At 47.6% G+C, this 7,774-nt stretch overlaps 1 pseudogene; it reads right to left on the bottom strand.

Annotated features, from left to right (window-relative positions):
• Positions 1 to 331: 331 nt before the first annotated feature.
• LOC101592959 lies at positions 332 to 603 on the bottom strand (annotated as a pseudogene).
• Positions 604 to 7,774: the final 7,171 nt, after the last annotated feature.

Genomic DNA, 7,774 nt, shown 5'->3' on the forward strand with positions numbered 1-7,774 from the left:
CCACCCAGTGCCTGAGTCTACCAAAGAGCTGAGCTCCCAAGCCCGTAGCTCCTTCGTGGTCCCAAAATGTGTAAGTCTGTACTGAGAGCACCGCAGAGCCAGGCTGTGGGGACTGAAAGGTGTGTAGTGGCTGAGAAGTTAGACCCAGTATACTGTGCTCAGGCCCTCAGGGCCCTAGCTGACCACTGATTCTTTGTTTTGTTTTGTTTTTTTACACTTTTCTGCTGAGTTTTTATTGTGAGTTAAGTCGTGATTCAGGGTCCCAGGGTAGGACCATCATGTATCCAGGTTCCCCTTTACCACCAAGAGATGAACAGAAGACAGAGAAACAGGTGGAGTCAGTTCAAATCTTGCCAGGAAAGGTGCCTTCAGCTCGGCGGTTGTCCCAGGCTGTGACTCAGGATATGGGTCAGAGGGACTTGTACACTTGCCGGTACCAATCACAGTCCGAGCTATCACCCTCTTTTTCAGTCATTGTCTCCTGGCAGTGGTGATAGTCCAGGTAGTTCTGCCAGCAGTTCCTGGTCTGGTTCTGACTGGGGAAGTGGCTGTCAAAGGGGCACTCTTGTAGCTCTTGATTCTGGTCTTGATGTCTTCTGCCATAGTGCTGACTTCCTAACTACACCCCTGATGCAGCAAGCAGCTCAGTGTGACCCTCAGTTCAGACGCCACTCTCAGCCAGGTGACTGCTGATTCTTAATGCTGTGTCACTGGGTGGGAGGATCCCAGTCCAGGCCTGCGTGCCATCCTTCCTTAGCCTGCTGGCCTGATTCCCATGTCACATAGCGTTGTCTTCCTCACCCTGAGCTCCCTGTCTTGGAGCTCATTTGATTACTTTCCTTGTCTGTGTCCACATTCTCCAGGGAGCAGCTTATCTCCCTAAGAAAGCCAGGAGCCATACTGCAGGACAAATTGCAGGACTTGAATGTGCATATACATATGTAGACACTGGGTCATCAAGTCCTGGAGCTGTTTCTTTCTCTCCGTCATCATCCACCAGCTCCTTAGCTTAGGTTTGACTCTTTCAGGTAGAAGTTCTTAGTTCTGCAGGATCTGGATACCTCAGTGGTAGCCTGTACACACCCAGGAGACCCACTAGCCATGACTCATCAATTGAATGGAGTCCTAATCTGCACTCAGTTTGATGCCAAAGGATTGGGACAGTGAAGGTGGCACTCCAAGGGAAAGGGACTGGAGAGAAGATCTAAGAGTGGCATGACTTCAAGACAGGGAGGAGACAGAGGTAGACAGGCATGGTCCCATGACTAGAGGGGGTTGTTAGGACCACAGTGCTTTTCCAGGCAAGAAGGATGGCGTACCAATAGCTCTGTTCTCCAGAGACTGCCAGGCCATGCTAAGCTGCATTCATTTATGTGACAGAAGCCTATTGAGATTCTACCCTAAAGTGTTTCATGTATATGATATAGAAATGAGTCCTGTTTCCTGCCTTCTAAAAATTCTCCTTGAGGGAGAGAAACAGAGCCATGAAAGTTGTGTTCTGTGGCACACATCTTTAGGATGGGTAGAAGGGGAGTGAAGACACAGATAATGTCTAATGCCAGAGGGGTGCAGAGTAACTGGATTGTTCAGGCATTGCTGGTAGAAATGCAGAATGACAGTTCAATTCCCAGTTCTGCCACAAAAAAAAAAAAAAAAAATGCAGAATGACACAGCCATTTTGGAAACAGTTTTGGATTTTCTTAAAAGTGAAATCAAGGGCCGATGAGATAGCTCAGTGGTCTAAAGCACCTGCTTAGGCAAGTGTGCAGGGACCGCGGTTCAATGCCCAGTACCACATGCTATGCTGGCGTTGCCCCCAGGGTGGGCTGAGCTGACCACACATACAAAAAAAGTTAAATCAATGCTTAGTTTATATTTCAGAAATCCCATCCTACTTATTGATCTGGGTTGTTCTGGCAGGGGCAAGGGGGGTGGAATGTGTCCTCATAAAAACCTCTACACACATAAATGTTTATAGCAGCTTTAGTTATAACTGTCCCAAACTGGAAACACCTTAAATGTCCTTTGACTGGATTAAAAAATTGATATATGCATAGTCTGAAATATTTCTAGCATTAAGAAGGCATCAGCCCCTGGTAGTGTGTTACAACATGGATAAATCCCCAAAGGATTATGCTACCTTGAAAGAGCCAGACTTGGATTTCATTTATGTGGTGACCTGGAAAAGGCAGAACCAGAAGGAAAAGGTGACACTAGCAGGGGCTGGCATTGTGAGGAGCTGGGGTGGGGGAAATTGCTGGCCTCAGAGGTATGTGAGAGAAGGAACCTTTGGGGGTAGTGAAACCCTTCCGTGCTTTACTCTAACCGGTAGCTATGTAACCATTTATGTTTGTCAAAAAAAAAATCTAAAAAGATTTTGTTTTGAGACAAGGCCTCCCTATGTAGTTCAGGCTGTTCTTGAACTCATACTATGTAAGGAGCATTTCTATTTCAAGGCTGTCCTCTTGCCTCAGCCTCCCAAGTGTTGGGATTGTTGGCATACATCACTAAAAAGCTGTATTTTACTCTGAGTCAATTATACCTCAGTACATCTGTCTAAAAAACAAAGTACCATGTTGGTTAGGTACCATGCTCTAGCGATATACTGGGAGGATTTGCTTTTTGAGAAGGTGGCCAAGGGATGGGGCATAAAGGAAGCAAAAGGAGGAGGTATGAAAATAGCACCTGAACCTGGAGTGCTACACCCCATTAAAAACAGAATAAGATGATAGCTAAGGCATGGCCTAAGTCTGAAAGAGTCTGAAATATAATTTTACTGACCAGGGAAAGACCCAGAGACCATTCTAAATGTACCTGGTGTTGTGGTTGTGTCTAGTTCCCCCCAAAGCCTCATACAGTCATGGGGTGGGGAGTTCTAGAGTTTGTGATAAACTCGTGATCAATGGGATTATGTGTGACCCAAGGCTGGGATTATGGGTCTTAGTACTGCTGGGATTATGGGTGTGAGTACCACCCCTAGCCTGGGGCAGAGAGCCTGAATGTAATATAAGAGACCGAGAGACAGACTTTCGGTAGCCCTTGCTCCTTGTTGTTGCTGCTGCTGTTCGGCCGCCATGAAGTGCTGCTCTCTGCCCTGTGCCCCTCAGCCTTGGAGCCAGCTGAATAGGGACTGAAACCTCCAGTAACTGTGAGCTAAATAAAGCTTTCCTTCCTTCATTTTGGGTGTTGGGTATTTGTCCCAGCAATGAGAGAAGAGTAACTAAGACACCTGGAATGTGTGTATGTGGGAGGTGGGGGAAGGCGGGAGTGTTAGGATCTGGATTGTACAGATTTGGGAAGGACGTGGAGACGAGGCTTCTGTCAGCTGACTCTGTGTCTGTGTGTGGGAGATGGGGCAGAAACGTATGTACAACCCTGGGAGCTTACCAGTTTGTTTCAAGGAAAAGCCCTAGACAGTAACTGCAGTGTAAATGACACCAGCCAAACACAACACTTGTCTGTGTCGGCATGGAGAGAACCGTTGACGAGCGGGCTGCAGCCCGGCGCAGTATCTGGCTGCAGCTCCACTGGGCCTCTGCTCTTCGTAGCTGCTCACTTAGTTCCCGCATAACTCTCTCGGCAAAGTTCACGATACAAAGCGGCCTGAGTCAGCCACAACCCGTGGCGACCAGCAGCCCTTTGCAAAGGTTCTGCTCCTGAGGTGCAGCTGTTTGCTGAGCGGAAGCTGGGAGAGCTCTGGGGCTGCTGCAGTTTGTTTTGCTTCAGGCCTCTTGGCAGGTGCTCTTTTTGCTCAGCTTGCCCAGAAATCCAAGATAAGAAAGTAGGGTGCCCCAGGGGAGCCACGTGGGAGATGCTACAGGGACCATTAGAAGAAGAACATACCCCTCCGACAGTGGCAGAAGAGCTTAGGTCCCCAGGGTGCAGGGTGCCCATGACCTCAGGTGTCTCTTTGTATTTCAGTCCCTTGGGGTGAAAATGCCAGTGACTTAAGGGAGACTAATAGCCTCATTTTGTTAAGGGGTCAGAATGGTCCAAGAATGGCCACAGGGCCATGGTCCTCCTATCACCAGAAGCAGAGACTTAAGCTAGACTATTGGGTTCAAATCCTCCCCCTGCCACGTATGGGTTCTGTGTGCTTAGGCAAGTTTAACCTTTCCTTATTTGGAGAAAGGAAATAGTGGCAGTACCTACTTGCCAGGATTGCTGTGGTATTACCCACATTGTCTTAGAGGAAACCTGGCTATGGGTAACAACCAGAAAGAGTTGAAAACAGGAAAGGACTTTGTTTCCAGTGTCTCCAAGGAGTTCCAAGAATCTTCTAGAGATTTTTGCTCTTCCTCATGAGGCAGGCAATGTTCTAGGGCTGGTCTTCTTTGCGAGGTCTGGTAGGTTCCTCACTCCAGCCCTGTTTTCCTCACTGCCAGTTCTGCCCTTGGCTCTACAGGATGCTGTTTTAGCGCTATGACCACACCCATTTTACAGTCTTAATCTCACCTGGCTGAGACCAACTGCCTGTGCCACAGTGTTGGGATTTGTGATCACAGAGCCTGTACCTGCCACCCCTGTAGCCCAGATTGGCCCCTTGACTTGCTTTTCCTGTCTATTAGTCTTCCCTTCCTACCCATCCCTTCTCTGTCTGCCCGGGGCTGAAGTGGGGCGAGTGAATTATGCTTGAATATAAATATGGCTGCACCTAGTGAGTACTCAGCAGTGCTGCCTCTGCCCTCATGTGGAGCCTCAGAAATCTGTCCTCGCTTGGTCTTTAGCTGATACCTCTCCACCACTGAGCCAATCTCATATTTTCTGATGGAGAGGGCTCAGTGCCAGACAGGACATAACCTGTCCTACCATCACCAGCTAGCACAGATTTTTGTTATATGTAAGATAGAAAACAAGCATGAACCTGCTGCTGGTCATCACCGTTGTCTGCCCTTCTCTGCAGGGCCTTCTACGTGGAGGGTCCCTGTGTATGTTTCCCAGATGTTATCAATCAGCAGCTCAATTTATATACAAATCAGGCCAGGGAGATGGCTCAGTAGAATAAGTGCTTGCCTAGCAAGGTTAAGGGCCTGAGTTCAATCCTCGATTCAACAAAAATAAAAAATAAAATAAAAGGGCCAGGGGATGGCTCAGTAGAATAAGCACTTGCCTGGCAAGCAAAAGGTCCTGAGTTCAATCCCCAGTACCGCAAATTAATTAATTAACTAAACAAACCACAGATTGGCAAAGTGTGGCCCTTTTATTGTCAGCAGCTTTCCTCCACCCTGCTCCTGGAGGAAACAGCTACCAGCAGCCTTCATGAACTTCTCTGGCCATCAGAGAATGTGGCTCTTGGTCGGTCTTCATTGTTCTGGTCTGCTGTCTTCAGGGTCATCAGCCCCAGCTGCTGGCCACTCTTGACATTAGCAGCCTTGGTTTTACCAGCTCCTGGGAGTCAGCTCATTGTGCTCTACTCAAGAAAAAGCTCCTGAATGGGGAAAAATGTGCCACCTAGAAGTGGCTTTATTGGTACCTTGTTGAGGAACAGTGCACAGACTGAACATGCTAAGGCTAGTGGGCATTGCTTAACAAGGAAGGAAGTATGGGCTTGTGCACGCAGTGTAAGATGTTTTATTTGGTCGTGGGTAGGAGAGGCCTTTCACAGACCTACTTGAAAAAAGGCTGCCGAGTCAGATCATCCAGAAAGGCTGCAGGGCAGAGTTACCTGTAATAGATCTGATGCCTGCTCCACACAAGCAGGTGTCTCCCAGAGCAGTTGTGGTCTACCTAGAAGAGCCAAGCCAGCTGCAGGCCATGTGGGAAAGCTCAGAAGAGAAGTAAAACGGGCCTTTTGGGTCACCCCAGGCCCTTCTCTATCTCACTGCCTCCATCTAAGATCCTCTTCCCCGGCTCTTGGCTCCTCTTGGGTATGGCAAAGAAAACTCTGGGCCAGCACAGGAGATGGTAATACCTGAGTTCCGCTTCTAAACCAGAGCTGAGATGGTTAACATGTTGGCATAAGCACTGCTGTAGTGCAAGAAAACCAAGCATCCTAGAGAAGGGGGTGGTGACTAACCTCAGTGTTGCCTGGGGACAGTGGCCCAGATGATGACTTCATGGGGACTCCTCTTGGGGCAGTCTTTGGGGCTCATATGCAACCTTCTTCTAGCAGCCTGACACTGATTTTGGTTAAACAATTAATGAATTCCCTGCTACTAGATACCCAGAAAACCTAGAATTCTACAGTGTATTCGTTGTCTACTTGAAAACCACATGTGCAAAGCTTCCAACTTAGGAGAAACTTAAACAATGGGAGACCCTTTCCTGGGAATTCTTAGACTAGAAGGTACAGGATTACAGAAGAAATTACTATCAATTATGTCTTGGGTTGAGGATGGGGCCCAGCGCTAGAGTGCATTCCTAACACGTGTGAGGCCCAGGGTTCTATCTTCAACATCACAGTGTCCCCCATACACACACACTTGATACTGCAAGTGGCTTTGTGCAGCTTCTCCTTCTGCCTCTGCTCCTACTTTCATTCTGCTTTTATGAAAGAGCTCAGGAAATACCACCTCAGATGTGCCACGGTCCAATGCTAAGTGCTGCGGAGGGCATTTGGGGCAAAGAAATTGCTGGGAGAGGCTTTCTCTCCGCTTCCTTTATCTGACTGAAGGCAGATTCCCCCACAGGAGCGCAGTTTCACAAATCCCTTCTCTGGAATTTCATCAACTAGAGAAGATTAATTGCATCCCAGGACAGAAGACTGTAGTCGGCAACATGCCCTGACAGCCGTTGTCACGGGCCATCTCCTATTCCTCTGCAGCCCATTCATCTTTCTGCGAAATCACTTACTCTCCTCTAAGTTGCTTCCATCCCTTTCCTCTCCCCTGTGAACATCACAGGCTGCTGGGTCTCACTGGGGCTCGGGGATCCTCACTTCTCTTTCCTCTGTTGTGCATAGCTCTTCCCCATTCATCTGTTTACTGTCAGTTCACTTCATAGACTGTTATGGAACCCTCAGAAGTTAGAGGGAAAAGTCTTCTTTTTCTTACATTTGCAAAGTCCTTTTCAGAATTGTAGTCTGCCTTGGCTGTACTGAAGAGAATTTTTTTTTTTTCTGATCTATCTGACCAGGAGAATTAGGGCATTTTATACCTAGAGGGAAGGCAAAGCCTAGAGGCAAAGAGATGGCTCTAAAGGGCTCTTCTCTAGTGCAAACCCCTATCCAAAGCATCAAGAGTTTGATTTGGTTCTAGGGAGGGAGGGTGTTGCCTTCCAATATGGAATTTGTTCTCCAAAATAGTCTTTCCCACTATAAGACTAGTTCTTATTATACATGTAAAATTTGTTTTTGAACCTAGTAAGTTTCTCTCATAAAATGTCCCCTCTAAGCTGGGTTCATTTTTGTAAGGGTCATTTTGGATTACAGGTATAACTGGGGGACAGACAAGGGCCCTACTTGGAGTGGCCCACATTATCTCTGGCGTCTGTCTGTCTGTCTGTGTCACCTAGACACACTCCTACTTACTTTGGTAATTCTTTCTGGACTGAGGAGGCCAATATCAGTCACTCTATCTCCAACCGCAATCTTAGGTGGCCAAGAAATGTCAAGTTTAGAAAATAAACAGCCTAATATTAGCCCAGACTTGTAGACATGCTTCCTTGGCAGGTGTGGGGGGAGGGACCCTTAAATTCTCATGTAATTTTAAGGCATGTGTCATGCACCAAAATCTCTCAGGATATCACTAAATGTCTCCTGGCCCAGACCAGTTGTTATTACCATAAATCTAATCTGAGGGAAGGGGCAAAATCCAGTCCTCTGTTCCCTGGGCTC

This window comes from Octodon degus, unplaced genomic scaffold (assembly GCF_000260255.1).
Source record: "Octodon degus isolate 3935 unplaced genomic scaffold, OctDeg1.0 scaffold00084, whole genome shotgun sequence".
NCBI classification, from domain to species: domain Eukaryota; kingdom Metazoa; phylum Chordata; class Mammalia; order Rodentia; family Octodontidae; genus Octodon; species Octodon degus.